The 15,468-nt window shown below is 41.1% G+C and overlaps 1 pseudogene; it reads right to left on the bottom strand.

Annotated features, from left to right (window-relative positions):
- Nucleotides 1-7,960: 7,960 nt before the first annotated feature.
- On the bottom strand, nucleotides 7,961-8,083 carry LOC136382693 (small nucleolar RNA SNORA36 family; annotated as a pseudogene).
- Between the last annotated feature and the right edge of the window lie 7,385 nt (nucleotides 8,084-15,468).

The following is a 15,468-nucleotide window of genomic DNA, read 5'->3' as shown; positions in this document are numbered from 1 at the left end:
CATTGTAGTTTTAATTTGCATTTCTCGAGTAGCCAGCGAAGATGGGCATCTTTCCCTTTATCTGTTGGCAATTTGTGTGTCCTCTTGGGAGAAGTGTCTGTTTAGGTCATCTCCTCATTTTTAAATTGGATTGTTTGCTTGTTTGTTGCTGAGCTTTGTGAGTTCTCCATATATTTTGGATATTAATCCCTTATCGGAGCTGGTGTTTGCAAATATCATCTCCCATTTAAGTTGGCTACCTATTTGTTTTGTTGTTGGTTTCTTTTGCTGTGCAGAAGCTTTTTAGTTTGATATAGTCTTTTTCATTTATTTTTGCCTTCACTTTCTTTTCCTCTGGGGTCAAATTTATAAATTGTTCTCTATAGCCAAGGTCCATGAGCTTAGTACCTATGTTATCTTCTATGTAATTGGTTGCTTCAGATCTGGTGTTTATTTTGAATTAACTTTTATGAAACTTACTGTAGTGAAGTTTCATTCTTTTGATTCTGGCTTTCCAATTTTCCCAGGACCACTTATTGAGGAAGCTTTCTTTTTTCCATTATGTGTTTTTGGCTACTTTGTCGAAGATGATTTATCCATATATATGTGGTTTTATTTCTGGGCTCTTGATTCTGTTCCATTGTTCTCTTTGTCTGTTTTTCTGCCAATACCATGCTGTTTTGATTATCATGGCTCTATAGTATCATTTGAAGTCAGGTAGTGAGATACCTTTGGCTTCAATCTTTTGTATATTGCTTTGAGCAAAATGGCCATTTTAACAATGTTGATTCTTCCAATCCATGAACATGGAATATTTTTTCATTTCATTGTGTCTTTTTCAATTTCTTTTAATAATGCTTTGTAGTTTTCAGTATATAGGTCGTTCACATCTTTTGTTAAGTTTATTTTTAGGTATTTTTGTTGTTGTTGCTACTGTAAAAAGAATTGTCTTTTTTAGTTCAATTTCTGAAGTTTCAACATTGGCATATAGAAAAGCAATAGACAGCCTGACCTGTGGTGGCACAGTGGATAAAGCGTCGACATGGAAATGCTGAGGTTGCTGGTTTGAAACCTGGGCTTGCCTGGTCAAGGCACATATGGGAGTTGATGCTTCCAGCTCCTCCCCCTTCTCTCTCTCTGTCTCTCTCTCCTCACTCTCTCCTGTCTAAAATTAATAAATAAAATAAAATTAAAAAAAAAAGAATTAAAAAAAAAAAAAGAAAAGCAATAGACATTTGTATATTGATTTTGTATCCTGCAACTTTACTGTATTGGTTTATTGTTTCTAGCAATTTTTTTGGTGGAGTTTTTGGGTTTTCCATATATAGGATCATGTCATCTGCAAAAAGTGATACCTTTACTTATTCCTTCCCAGTATGTATGCTTTTTATTTCTTCTTCTTGCCTGATTGCTCTGGCTAAAACTTCCAGAACTATGTTGAATAAGAGTGGAGAGAGTGGGCAGCCTTGTCTTATTCTTGCTTTTAGAGGAAAAGGCTTCATTTTTTCACCACTTAGTATAGTATTAGCTGATGGTTTGTCATATATGGCTTTTATTATGTTGAGGTACTTTCCTTCTATTCTGATTTTATTGAGTGTTTTAAACATAAAAGGATGTTGTATCTTATGGAGTACCTTTTCTGCATCTATTGATAGGCTCCTATGATTTCTGTTTTTGTTTTGTTGATGTGGTGCATTACATTGATCAATTTATGTATGTTGAGCCATCCTTGTGTTCCTGGAATGAACTGCACTCGATTGTGATGTATTACTTTTTCAATGTGTTACTGTATTTGATTTGCTAGTATTTTGTTTAGGATTTTTGCATCTGTATTCATTAGAGATACTGGTCTGTAGTTTTTTGTATGTGTGTTGTCCCTGCCAAGTTTGGGTATGATGGCTATGTTGGCCTCCTAAAATGTGTTAGGGAGTATTGCTTCTTTTTAATTTTTTGGAAGACTTTGAGAAGGATAGGCACCAGATTTTTGAATGCTTGGTAGAATTCACTAGTGTAGCCATCTGGTCCTGGACTTGTGGTTTTTGAGAGGGTTTTGATAGTTGTTTCTATTTCCTCCCTGCTTATGGATCTATGTACAATAGGTTTTCCACTTCTTCGTGACTCAGTCTAGAAAGATTGTATAGTTCTAGGAATTTATCCTTTTTTTTTTTAGGTTGTTGACTTTGGTGGTATATAATCTTTCATAATATTCTACTATGATCCTTTGTTTATCTATAATATCTGTGGTAATTTCTATTCTTTCATTTCAGATTTTGTTTATAGGAATCCTTCCTCTCTTTTTCTTAGTGAGCCTAGCCAGTGGTTTGTCAATTCTATTGATCTTTTCAAAGAATCAGCTTTTTGTTGTATTAATTTCTTCTATAGTTTTTTTGTTTTCTATATCATTTAGTTCTGCTGACTTTGTGTTGACTTTGTTTTCCTTCTTCTAGGTCCTTAAGATGTGATGTTAGGTTGTTTACCTGGAATCTCTCTTATTTCTTGTGTAAGTCTGTAATGATATAAACTCCCCTCTTATTGCTGCTTTTGCTGTATCCCAGAGATTCTGATATGTTTTGTTGTCATTTCATTTGTCTGTATATATCTTTTGATCTCTGCTTTTATTTATTTTTTAACCCAGAAATTTTTCAAAAGGACCTTTTTTAATTTCCACATTTTCTGGGTTTCTTTATTTCATTTTTACTGTTGAATTCTATTGTAATTTCAAAACCTTATGGTCAGAAAATATGCTTGGTATAATTTCAATCTTCCTGAATTTGTTGATGTTAGTTTTGTGGCCCAACATATGGCTTATCTTTGAGAATGTTCCATGCACACTGGAGAAGAATATATAATTTGACATTTTGGGATGAAATGTTCTGTAAACGTTTATTATGTCCATTTGGTCCAGTGTGTCATTTAAGGCCAATATTTCTTTATTGGTTTCTGTTTGGATGATTTATTTAAAGCTGACACTGGTGTGTTGAAATCTCCAAGTATGATTATTTTTTTTCTACTTCTATTTTTAGATCAGTTAGTAGATGTCTTATGTATTTTGGTGCTCCCTGGTTTGGTGCATATATATTAAGAAGTATTATGTCTTCTTGATATATGTCCCCTTTATCATTATGAAATATCTATCTTTGTCTCTGGTTACCTTTGTCGTCTTGAAGTCAGCATTGTCAGATATGAGTATGGCTACACCTGCTTTCCGTTGGATATTATTTGCTGGGGAATCATTTTCCAACCTTTCACTTCGATTCTACGTTTTTCCTTGCAGCTTAGATGTGTCTCTTGAAGGCAACATGCAGTTGGGTTTTGCTTTTTGATCCAATCTGCTACTCTATGCCTCTTTATTAATGAATTCAATCCATTTACATTTAGGGTAATTATTAACACTTGAGGATTTCCTATAGCCATGTTGCCTCCATGTCATTCTTCCTCTGAAAGGAACTGTGCTGTGCACACATATTGGACAGCAATTGCTCAATTCTATGTGTTCCTAATAAGCCTCTTTTACTCAATGGAAATGAGAACACACTAAGGGTGAGGTTTGTGTGGCAGTTTGGGGCTTTCACAAATAGGCAACTTGATTAGCCTTATTTGAGATATGATTGCTCCTTGAATCCCAGTGCATAAATCCATTTTAGGTGACTGTGCCTATCACAGACCCCTGCTTGCTTCATTACCAGCTCAAAGTGGTCTTTGACCTAAACAAAGCAGGACAAATAAGAAGCAAAGACCCACTCAGGATCCCAGACTTTAAAAGACTGACTTTCCCGGAAAAAGCAGCTCATTTTGGAAGTTGTAAATAAGAAGAAATAAGCCATTCAGAGGAGGCTTTGAGACCACTGCCTAAAGCAGGCCTAGCTATCAAGTGGAACTAGTTTGGGTTTGTGTGGAGATGGCAGTACAACTTGGTGGTCACTCCCTAAACACACACAGCTACTTCAGTTGCAGATTTGAACATGTTGCAGCGCCCTTGGTCCCCACTCTGCCACAGCTAAGCCGAAGCCCAGGACAGTGCTGAGAGACTTTTAAAAATATTTTTTTCATTCATTTGGGGGGGGGGGGGAGGCATCAACTACTTGTTCTACTTAGTTGCTCCATTTATTTGTACACTCATTGGTTGCTTCACGTATATGCCCTGACTAGGGGTCAAACCTGACCTCTGGCACTTCTGGTTGGCACTTTATCCTAAGCTACCCAGCCAGGGCTGAGTGCTGATAGACCTTCTGAGGTCAGCGGGCAATGCATTCAGAAAATCAGACCAAATACAATCATTTCAATTGTAAAGTGCCACTGGACAAGTGATCCAGTGAGTGCCCACCTCACATGAAACAGACTAAACACATGTGGTGTTGATGATGGTGAAGTTGCTACCTTAGCGCCTACAGTTTTTCAGTAGGATAAAATCTGCCTGGGAAGTGGGCCTGAGAAGCTTTTTTATTCCCTACACAGGCACCACAAGGCACTTTTATGTGCTTAAAATGTACAACAACCCAGAGAAGTAGAGAACTCCAAAAGTGATTTTGATTTTAAATACTATAGAACCAGGTCATTATACAGCTTATTAATAGTGAGCCTCAAGTAATCACCAGCTATACTTTGAGAGCAGCCCCTGCCCCCAGACAGCCCTCATGCTTCAGTAAAAACTTGAAATAGGGGGTTTGTCGTGATGGTATCTCACCTTATTTATGAAGTCTAGTTGTAAATTTTTACAAAGATGAAAATTAGGTGGTTAAAATTGGCTTTTGAAAAATCTCTTCAAATGACCACAAGCCCAACAAGACGCTGTACTACGAGAGGCTGGGGCTCACTCACTCACATGCCATCAGGTTGAAATTGTCATTCCCCTTGCTTGCTCATTTTTGCTGAGGACGTAGGGGATTTTGTTCTAGTCAAATGTTTAAGTTATATAACTTTACCCTGATCAGACCCCCCCCCCAGGACTGTTCGTTCCCCCTACAAACACGAGAAGATTTAATGTGCTTTTGTAGGAAAGTCCCTGACCACCAGGTTCCCTTGACTGATAATGAAGGCCTTCCATCGCCTTCTCGTCAAAAACCACTGCCAGTGCCTGCGGCTTCCCCTCTGCCTCTCCTAGACAGCCTGACACGGGCGTGGGGAGCTCTGCAAGCCTCCTCTCTCTCCTCCTCTCACTCAGAAGCTTGGATGCAATGCTCCAAGCTTCCTATGGGGATGAGGCCCTGAAATTTCAGACATCTCCGAAGGGCTATGTAAGCATTTGAATATTGAATAAACCTTTTCCCAGGCACAACTTAATTTTTACAAGTTAGAAGTTACAGGTGGAGAAGTGGACTTTATCATTCAGACTCTTTTAGTTAAAGGTGCCAGAAACCATCTCAAAGCTTAAGTAAAAAGGAGAAAAATCTTTGACTCATGCTAGTGAAAATTTGCACATAGAGTAGGCCTGAGAGTCTAGTGATGCAAATGATATGGCTCCTCCCTCCCTGCCACCCTTCCTCTCCAAGTCTCAGCGTTCTGCTCTCTCTGGGTAAGGATGTTCTCTCCCTTGACAAGAGGGCTGCCCATGTATGGGGATTGGGTGAGATTCTTGTTTTAATCGTGTCATTCTGTCTTCACACCTGCAGAGGAAGAGAATTTTTCTTCTCTGACACCTAAGTGTGAATTGCAGAGAGAAATTCTGATGGGTCATGCCAGGTCACATGCCTCCTCAGTATAGTTACAGTACCAGAGGGATGGGACCTGAAACCTCAATCCCATACCCACCTCTGTGGCCAGAAGGGAGAAGTTTGGCAGCCTGGCAAGTACCATATGGAACTCTTTGTGACAATCAATTTCTGAAAGAAAGTGACATGAAAATGCAGGTACCAACATAAAAGGAAGAAGGAATGCTGAGGAAGAAGCAACAAACATTCACAGACACCTACTGTCCTACATCTAAACCAAGCATCTTAATGAACCCAGCATTATTTATGATACTACCTTGCAACTCGTCTAGCCCCAAATACTCATCCTTGGACAAAATTCAACAACTTAAAGGAGGCAGGAAGCCTACGTTCCTCAACTCCAACATCTACTCTTCTGTATAAATCAGGGCTTCCAAAGTTTTCTAATTAAAGTGGTTTCCCTTAAAACAAAAACAGAAACCCAATGCCATTATTGCTTGCTATACTTGTAGATATTTCTTTTGGCAGTTCCATGTGTCCCCTACACATCATCTACCGCAGTGTAGACTGCACATTCACAGAGCAGCTTGCTGCTACTTCATACAGCAAGTCAACAGGAGAAGATCTCGCTTCCTTCTTTCTTCTTCCTCCCTCTCTGGAAGTGTGGTCCCTGGGCCACCAGCTTCTGCATCACCTGGGCACTTACTTGAAATGTAAATACTTGAACAAAATTATAGATGTAACAAATCCTCAAAAAGAGAGTGGTAGCATAAACCTATGTTTTAACAAGCCTAATTAGGTAATTCAATATTAAAGAATCCTCATTTATATAATGCTCCATTGTCATACTGACTTCAGAAGTCTGCACAAACATTCTTCCATTTTTTTATTTCCTACTCACAAACCCCCCATTACCTATACAATAAATTATTCACTCAGTTTAGCCAAAGACCTTAGCAATCTCCTCTTTCAAGCTTATTGCTTATTAATGTATTTACTGTTATAAACCTTATTTTTTATTTTTTAATTTAGCATGTGTAATTGTTTGCATAGGCAGCTAAGCGTTAACAAAAGAGAAGGGAACTAGACTGGCTGTGCCTGACTGAGTCTGGAAGTTACACTTAATCAGGCTTAGGTCTAGAAGTTACAGCTTCAGACACCCCAGGGGATAGCCAATCTCCAGGCAAAGGGATTAACATCCCTCTGCACCTGTCCCCACCCCTATAGGGAAGAACAGGCTTTCCAATATCCCCAGGAAACCACCAGTCCATTCCCCCATAGGGTGAAGGTGGAGGAGGAAGAACCAGTAAAGAGGAAATTACTCTGCTAGGCACATGCACAGTAGGAACCAAGATGGCAAACATAAAAAAATCCAATTTTGAAAAAGAATCAGATTGAATAAAGGAGTTGAATCCCAGAAAGTCAAGGAAAGGAATTGGTTGAAGGAATGGCCTAGGAGAAGCCTGAGAAAACCCAGGAAGTAGGTTGGATACTTTGAAAGCAAGCCTGCTTATTCTCGATGACCAAAAAAAATAAATGGTGGATTACCTGGGATCTTGGGGTAGTTGCTACCAGAGCATGCCCACCCTCTACATTCCAGAAGGCATATTACTTCCCTTCATCTCAATAAGTCTTGCCACTATGCTTAAACTCCTCTTATGGGTGGGCCATTTGAAATTTCTTTTTTGTGACCATGCAAGAATCCATTTTCACTGGCAGCATAATGAGCCAAGCACTCTACAAGGTCACTAATATATGTTATGTGTTTATCTACTGAGGTTGCATAACAAACTAATTCTGGTTACAGTCCTATAGGGTGAGTACCATTACTCCCATGTTATAGGTGAAAAAAACTGAAAGTCCTAAAGGTTCAGAGGTAGTAATCTCTAGAGCTTGGATTTGAATTTGCAGCTACCAGATAACAAAGCCTGTCCTTCTTCATCTTCCTTCTTTCTTCTTCCCTCTTCCTCCTCCCTCTTCCCTCCTTCCTCTTTTCTTCTTCTTCCTTCTTCCTTCTGCTCCTCCTCCTCCCCTTTCTTTTTCTTTTTCCTCTCCCTCTTCTTCCTCTCCCTCCCCCTCCTCCTCCTCCTCCTCTTCTTCTTCTTCTTCTTCTTCTTCTTCTTCTTCTTCTTCTTCTTCTTCTTCTTCTTCTCCTTCTCCTTCTCCTTCTCCTTCTCCTTCTCCTTCTCCTTCTCCTTCTCCTTCTCCTTCTCCTTCTTCTTCTTCTTCTTCTTCTTCTTCTTCTTCTTCTTCTTCTTCTTCTTCTTCTTCTTCTTCTTCTTCTTCTTCTACTTCTTCTTCTTCTCCTTCTTCTCCCTCTCCTTCCTCTTCTTCTTCCTCTGACAGAGGTAAATGAATGTTTTCTATCCAATAATTTCACTAGCCTGTGTTTCAATGTTCCCAAGTTTAATGAACAGAACAGGGAAGCAGCCCTGAACTGAACTCACACTTTGAAAAAGCCCTGTCTTTCTGCAGTCATTATCAAGAGAAATAGGGCCCTCTTGGGATAACATAGTAAAATGGCTGAAGGTCTTTTGTCTTTTTTTTCCTATGGCCACACATCCAGGAGTCTTAGTGCCACATTGCTATCTAATCTAGTCTCGTTACAACTGGGCAGTATTTCACAATCTCTCCCAAATAAATGTCTGTTGTTTCTATCTTTTTGTGATCTTTTCCCCTTCTTCTGATATTAACCTAGCTTTTCTGCGGTTCAGGAGTTAACTCAGTGCCACCCATCCCTTCTCCCTCAAGGAACGGTGTGATATTATGATTTATAATAAAAAATGTACATTCATTTTTCTATTTTTGGCATAAAGCTCCTAAAACCCTTGGACTTTAGACAATGAGAGTGATGAGGGTGTCTTTTGTTATGTTGAGGTAACTTTTGGACCTCACCTAAGGATAACCTACTGGTTGCTAGGAGAACCAACCACATAATTAGAGTGTTCGAATTTACAGTCTCCCTTGCCTCCACTCAGTGAGGGGAGAAGCGTTAAGTGATGGAACTCAATCACCAATGGCCAATAATTTAATCAATTGCATCTGTGGAGTGGAGCCTCCATAAAAACCCACAATGGCAGGGTTCAGAGAGCTTCTGGGTTGATGAATATGTGGAGATTTGGGCAGAGGGGTGCACACGGAGAGGGCATGGAGCTCTGCATTCCTTCCCCACACCTCCTCCTAGACATAAATTCCAGCTGGCTGTTTCTGAGTTACATCTTTTTATAATAAACCAACAATCTAGTACATAACATGTTTCTTTAATTTGTTCTAACAAATAATTAAACCCAAGGAGGGGACCTTGAAACATCTGATCTATAGTCAGTTACTCAAAAGCATGGATGACATCCTGGACTTGCAACTGTCATCTGAAGTGTGTGTGTGTGTGTGTGTGTGTGTGTGTGTGTGTGTGTGTGTGTGTGTGTGTGTGTGTTGAAGGGGAAAACTTACAGGACCAAGGCCTTAACCTGTGAGATCTGAGCTTTCTCTAGGTAGACAGTATGAGAATTGAGTTAAATTGTAGAACACCCAGTGGGAAAAACACTCCAAAGTTGGACTTGAACAAATGGTTATCTGCTCAAGGATGGGCCAATGTGGGATTTTTCTGTGAAAGCTAAGAGGAGTAGAGTGGACAGTGAATGGCAAGGTACTTAGCTGACAGTAGGATGTGATGGCTTTCATAGAGACAAATTCTCATGGAAAGCTGCTTAGAGACAGTTTGCATATAATACAGTGTGAAAAATGCCCTGGTGACAGTATTTGAACTCCTGGATCCAGCCATACCTGAAGCCTAAACTCCTGGGCTTTGTATTTGCTTAAGTCAGTTTGAATTGGGTTTCACTGCCTGCAACCAAAACATTTTAGCCAGTGTTCCTCAACTATTTTTTCCCATTATCATTCTCTAAGGAAGACTTTCTTTATTGCCTAATTCCCTTACTATGAAATCTTAGTACTAGAGATATATTCTATATCTGTTTACGTACCATATGCATATCTGTGTTTTATATACAAAAAGAGCAAGATATTTTCACCCCTGCCAAGAACAAACTTTTGCCCACTTGGGAGTAAGATCATCTCTGTTGAGATTTTTATGGTGTTGACGAACCAAGATGGCACTTAATGATCTTCACCTCCTGGTACTCACTCTTTCCCGCATTGAATCAGGACTGGCCTGTGTGAACAACAGAACATGAAAGAGTGATGATATGTGATTTTTAAGGCTAGGTTCCACCTTTCAAAGCAGCTGTAACCTTTCTCCTGCTTTGATAGCTCAGTCTTAGAGGAGAACTGTGGCTTCTGGCCAACAGCCAGCAGCTGCTCATCACCAATGAGCCACTTTGTAAGTGGTCCTTCAGTCTCAGTTGAGCCTTCAGATGACCGTAGCTCTGGATGACAAATGACTGTGACCTCATGCGAGATTCTGAGTCAGAACTCCCAGCTACAGAAGTTTCTGTTCCACAGAAACTCACAAATAATAAATGATTATTGTGGTTTTAAGCCACTAAACTATGGAATGGTTTGTATTATAGCATTATATAACTAATATATTCATGTAAGCCCTCTTTTTCCCCACAGATTTTATACATATGGAATTTATTAGTAAGGATTTTTTGTTTGTTTGTTTGTTTGTTTGTTTTGTGGGAAAGGGTAGCTTATAGGTATGGAATGCCAGCCAACAGAAGAGAAATTTGAGTTTCTACCAACTTATTTCTAGGTACATTGCCATCAACATTAAATAGTTTCTAAAAGGACTAGTGAGAGAAATAAGCCACTACCATGTGAATTCAACACCTACTGTGTGTGAGGCATTGTGTAAGATACTTAATGCATTAGTCTTCTAGGGTTGTTATGACAAAGTGCCACAAGCTGGGTCACTTAAAATAGCAGAGATTTATTCTCCCACAGCTCTGAAGACTGAAGTCTGAAATCATGGTTTTGGCAGGACCATTCTCCCTCTGAGGGCCCTAGGGGAGAATCTGTTTCTGCCTTTCTCCTGGCTCATGGTGGCCCCGGCAATCCTTGGCTTGTAGATGTATCACTCCAGTCTCTGCCTCTACTGTCTCCCTGTGTATCTTCATGTTGTCTTCCTTCTGTGTGTGTCTGTCTCTGTCTCTCTACTCCTCTTCTTACAGGGACACAATATATATTGTTCACAGAAATCAGGGGATATTTTATTGCTTCATATTTGTTTTGAAATATTCCTTAATTTTTGTGAGCAGTATATATTGGATTAGAGTGACCTTAATGACCTCATGTTAACTTCATTATATATGTAAAAACTCCATTTCCAAATAAGGTCAGTCACAGGTACTGAGAGTTAGGACTTCAACAACTTTTAGTGGGACTCAGTTCAACCCATAACATTTAGAGGTAGTTAAGATGAATTCTTGACTATGATGACTAGAGACCCATGCATATCTAACAATAACCCACATTGCAAGGGCAGGTATACTTTCGGGCTGCCTCATAGAAAAAGTGCCAAAGTTGTTCGCCTTCAAAGGATGAGTAGAATTTTGATAGTTGAGGAAGAGAAAGCATTCCAGGCAGAAGAGCCAGAGTGAGCAAAGACAAGAAGGCTAGAAAACAGAGGGCTGTGACATTGCTCTGTGGCTGAGCAGGAGCCCAGGTTCTAGCCAGATTGGAGAAGTAATGATTGTGAGTCTCAGGAATTAGCACTAGAGCCTCAGAATAGTCATTAGCTATGCCTGGTCCATATCCCCTTGAATCCCTTTTCCATTTCCATGACTGAAGTCAGGAGAGGGATACGGGTTGAGAAGTTTAGGCAATTCCTGATGAGGCAGCTCTCATTGCCCACATGCAACCCACTGGGGAAGGTTCAGATGGGAGTCTTCAGCAGCAAACAGTGCAGGCAGCAGCTGGGACATGGGGGAAAGGAGAGACCCCATGGGGTCTGGGCAGGTACCCCAGCCTCTGCCTCATTACGGAGGCAGGTCCTGGGATCTAAGATCCTGGGAGCAGGAACAACTAAGGAAATGAAGACATGGAACCAAGTCGGACTGAAGATGTGGGTCGAGGATTTATCTAAATGCAGGGCATGTAACATCTGAGACTGGTAAGATGACCTAGACAGAGCATGGAGAGTTCAAAGAAGGGGATCAGAGCACAGAGGGTGAGTGACCTTAATTAGGAGATCAGTGTGCTTGAACTTGTTTAATTAGATAATTCTAGTCACTGGATCATCACCACCCAAAGTAAAAGCTAGGTTAGAAAGTTTTGATAAAATGTGTCTCCAAGTTTCCAACATTCTTTAGGGACTGAAAATAAGTTATACCTCCTGTGTGTTTGAGGTTCATTTTAATAAGGGACCATTGAGAGAAACAAGACTTCACTCAAAAAATTTGACCAGTGTTGGTTCAGAGTTCAGACTCTTGAATTTGGATTTCAACTCTACTATTTATTTAACTGGGTGACCCTGACCAAATAACTTACTTTTGAGCCCCAATTTCCTCACCTGTCAAGTGAGAAGAGTAATAGTATGCATCCAAAGAGGTATTAAGAAGATATAATGAGATGCTGCATGTAAAGTGCTTAGGACAATGCTGGGCCCTTAATAAGTGTTTATACGTTACTGTCACATTTTATTAAGTACTGTGACCACAGGGGTGAAAACGGGTGGTATTTTTGGTCAGGTAAGACCTTAGAGGTCTTAAGCCATTTCTACAGTACTGACGAGCATGAACTCTGGGCCCAACTGAGTTCAAATTCTGACTGTGCTACCTACCAACTCTAAGAGCTTGTGCCTCAGTTTCTTCTTCTGTCAATGGGGATGTAAATAGTACCTACCAATCCTGTGGGGTTGTTACATGAATTAAATAAAGTAATGCATGCAATATTTTTAGCATGGTGCCTGACACTGAGTGCTCAAGAAACATTTATTATAAGGATTATTACTTCTGTTTCTCCTCTTAATCTGATGTAGCAAGGGCTAACCTCACAATGTACACAGATCCATTCAGTAAGTTAATATTCCCAAATGCAATGGTCACTGGAGATGTTATGCTGGGTAAATCAGAGTGTGAGTATTGGAGTGTTTTTATCTACAAAAAAATAATTGTAGCCTGACCAGGTGGTGGCACAGTGGATAGAGCGTTGGACTGGGATGCAGAAGACCCAGGTTTGAAGTCCTGAAGTCGCCGACTTGAGCACGGGCTCATCCAGCTTGAGCACAGGTTCATCAGCATGAGTGTAGGATCACTGGCTTGAGCATGGGATCATAGACATGACCCCATGGTCACTGGCTTGAACCCAAAGGTCACTGGCTTGAAGCCCAAGGTCTCTGGCTTAAGCCCAAGGTCGCTGACTTGAGCAAGGGGTCACTTGCTCTGCTGTAGCCCCCTTGTCAAGGCACATATGAGAAAGCAATTGATGAACAACTAAGGTGCCACAATGAAGAACTGATGCTTCCCATCTCTCTCCCTTCCTGTCTGTCCTTATCTGTCCCTTTCTCTGTCTCTGTCAAAAAAAAAAAAATTGTATTTGTTGTGCCACGTCAGCGTACACCTCTGTCTGCAGGAGTTGTCTTTATCAGACAGTCTTGTGAGAAACTCTGCAGGGCTATCAGTAGGGGGTCAGCCTTGGCATAGTTCATGGTAACCTGTGTAAACTCCAGAGCCCATGAAATACTGTCTCTGGGTAATCGTTTGTCTAAGAAAACACAGAGACACAGACAAAAGTAACCTCTGAAATGGGAGGAAGGGTCCTGCTGCAGCTTCTCTGCCCCTTCCCCACAGCTGGCCGCTGCCCGGGAACCTCTGAACCCTTTACATATTTTTTTAAGATTTTATTTATTTTTTTTAGAGAGAGAGAAGTGGGGGGGGATCAATAAGCATCAACTCCTATATGTGCCTCTACCAGGGAAGCCTCAGGCTTCGAACTGGCAACCTCTGAAGATTTTCATTCTCAACCTTCTAATGCAACTTTCACTGGCACCCCGGCTTCAGGGTCTTGGAAGTCTTATTGTCCTTCTTTCCAATTTTCTAGACCTCCTGTTACAGCACAAAACATTGAAACGAGGTTGGCAGAAATGACTGGCGCAGAGGGCCAGGGGAGGAGGAACTGGTGAGAACACAAGTGCCCCTTAGCTCTAGGGTTGCAGTGGGGACAAGGGAGGTAAGGCAGCGGGCAGTCGGTCTTGGCTGCAGCAGGCCAGCCTTCCTTGGATGGCCCACAACGGCCAGTGTCTTCCTGCCTCAGCCTTTGCTTACACAGCTCCTTCCACCTGGGATGTCCTCTCCCCCTCCTGCTTTGGCTGGGTACCTCTCATTCTGCAGGTCCCTCTTCAGGGAAGCCTTTGCAAACCAGCCTGTCAAAGTGCCCATCCGTCTCCTACTTCTTTTATGTTTGGCCCCTGGGGTTTGTTTTCTGTTTTCTTTAATAGCATTTACCATCATGCATGATCATTTTATTTGTTAATTTGCTTTATTTTTTTTTCTGTCAGCCTCCATCAAATCCAAGCTCCATGAAAACAGAGACTATATACACAGAAGCACCCCTACTAAGAGCCAAGCCCTTAGCAGGATTCTCAATAGATGGTTAGAAATAAATGAATAAATGAGGATCACTTTTAAGTCTTCAATTTACTAGTGGCTGTGTGACCTTAGTACAATTATGTGATCCCTCTGGTTTTACTCTCCTGCAAAGGAGACAGTGTAACCTGCTCTGATTTCTTCCTGAGATAGTCAGAGGGCCAACCACAAAACAACTTCAAAATGTAAAGCATTGCTACTTAACACTATCAACTGAGCCTCAGTAGCTGAAATGTTATAAAAATTTCAACAACACCAATGGCACGTGTTGCTAGGTGGTGACATGCTCTTGGTTGTGTTTCTCACTTTTCTCTTTCATCCTCTTCACTCACTCCTGTCCCCCGGTAATTTAGGAGGAGAGCACCCAAAGGCTTGTGTATGTAGTAAATGACCTGCTTGCCCAGGGCTGCTTCTTTCCTCCGGCCAGCTGGCACAGTGGCCCTCTACGTGGAGCACAAATTTCTCTCAGGGAATCACGTGTTCCTTCCCACTGCTGGGGTGGCCTGCCATCGTCACACATCATCATCCTGTTGACAGCAGCCAGATGTAGCTGGAGATAGAGAGAAACATCCCCTGGCCTTTACCAAAGAAGGAAGGGTTTTACTGAAGGGACTGAACTCTCCCTCCCATGAAGAAAACAATACACTCTGCAGCCTAATGACACTGCAGCTCAGCTGACAGAATGCCTGCTTTTTGTATTTGCACTCAGAGTCACAAATCAGTCACATTTGGTTGCTAAGCTCTCTCTGACACATGCTTATTAGGAAGTGTGTTCTTACATCTCAGTTTTGGCCCATCCGAGGGGGCGGCATTGTCAGTATTATCTGTAACACCTAAAAGAAAAAGACTGTGGCTGATTACCACCCACTTCAGAATGCTCAAGAGCATTCAATGCTGCCCAATAAAACTTTCTGCAGTGGTGGAAGTGGTCTGTATCTGTGTTGTCCAGGATGGCAGCCACTGGCTACATGTGAAATTGAGCACTGGAAATGTGGCCAGTGTGACAGAGAAGCTAAAGTTTTAATTTAATTTAAAACTAAATATCAATTAAAAATAAAACAAACAAAGTGTAAAACCTGACTGGTCGTGGTGCAGTAGATAAAGCATTGACCTGGGATGCTGAGATCCCTGGTTCAAAACTCTGAGGTCACTGGCTCGAGTGTGGGCAGGTCAGCTTGAGCACAGGCTCACCAGCTTAAACATGGGATCATCTACATAACGCCATGGTCACTGGTTTAAGCCCAAAGGTCAATGGCTTGAAGTCTAAGATTGCTGGTTTGAGTCCAAAGTTGCTG

Source organism: Saccopteryx leptura, chromosome 10 (assembly GCF_036850995.1).
Source record: "Saccopteryx leptura isolate mSacLep1 chromosome 10, mSacLep1_pri_phased_curated, whole genome shotgun sequence".
NCBI lineage: Eukaryota > Metazoa > Chordata > Mammalia > Chiroptera > Emballonuridae > Saccopteryx > Saccopteryx leptura.
Note: the sequence above shows the minus strand (reverse complement) of the source record. Positions and strands in the feature narration are given on the sequence as shown.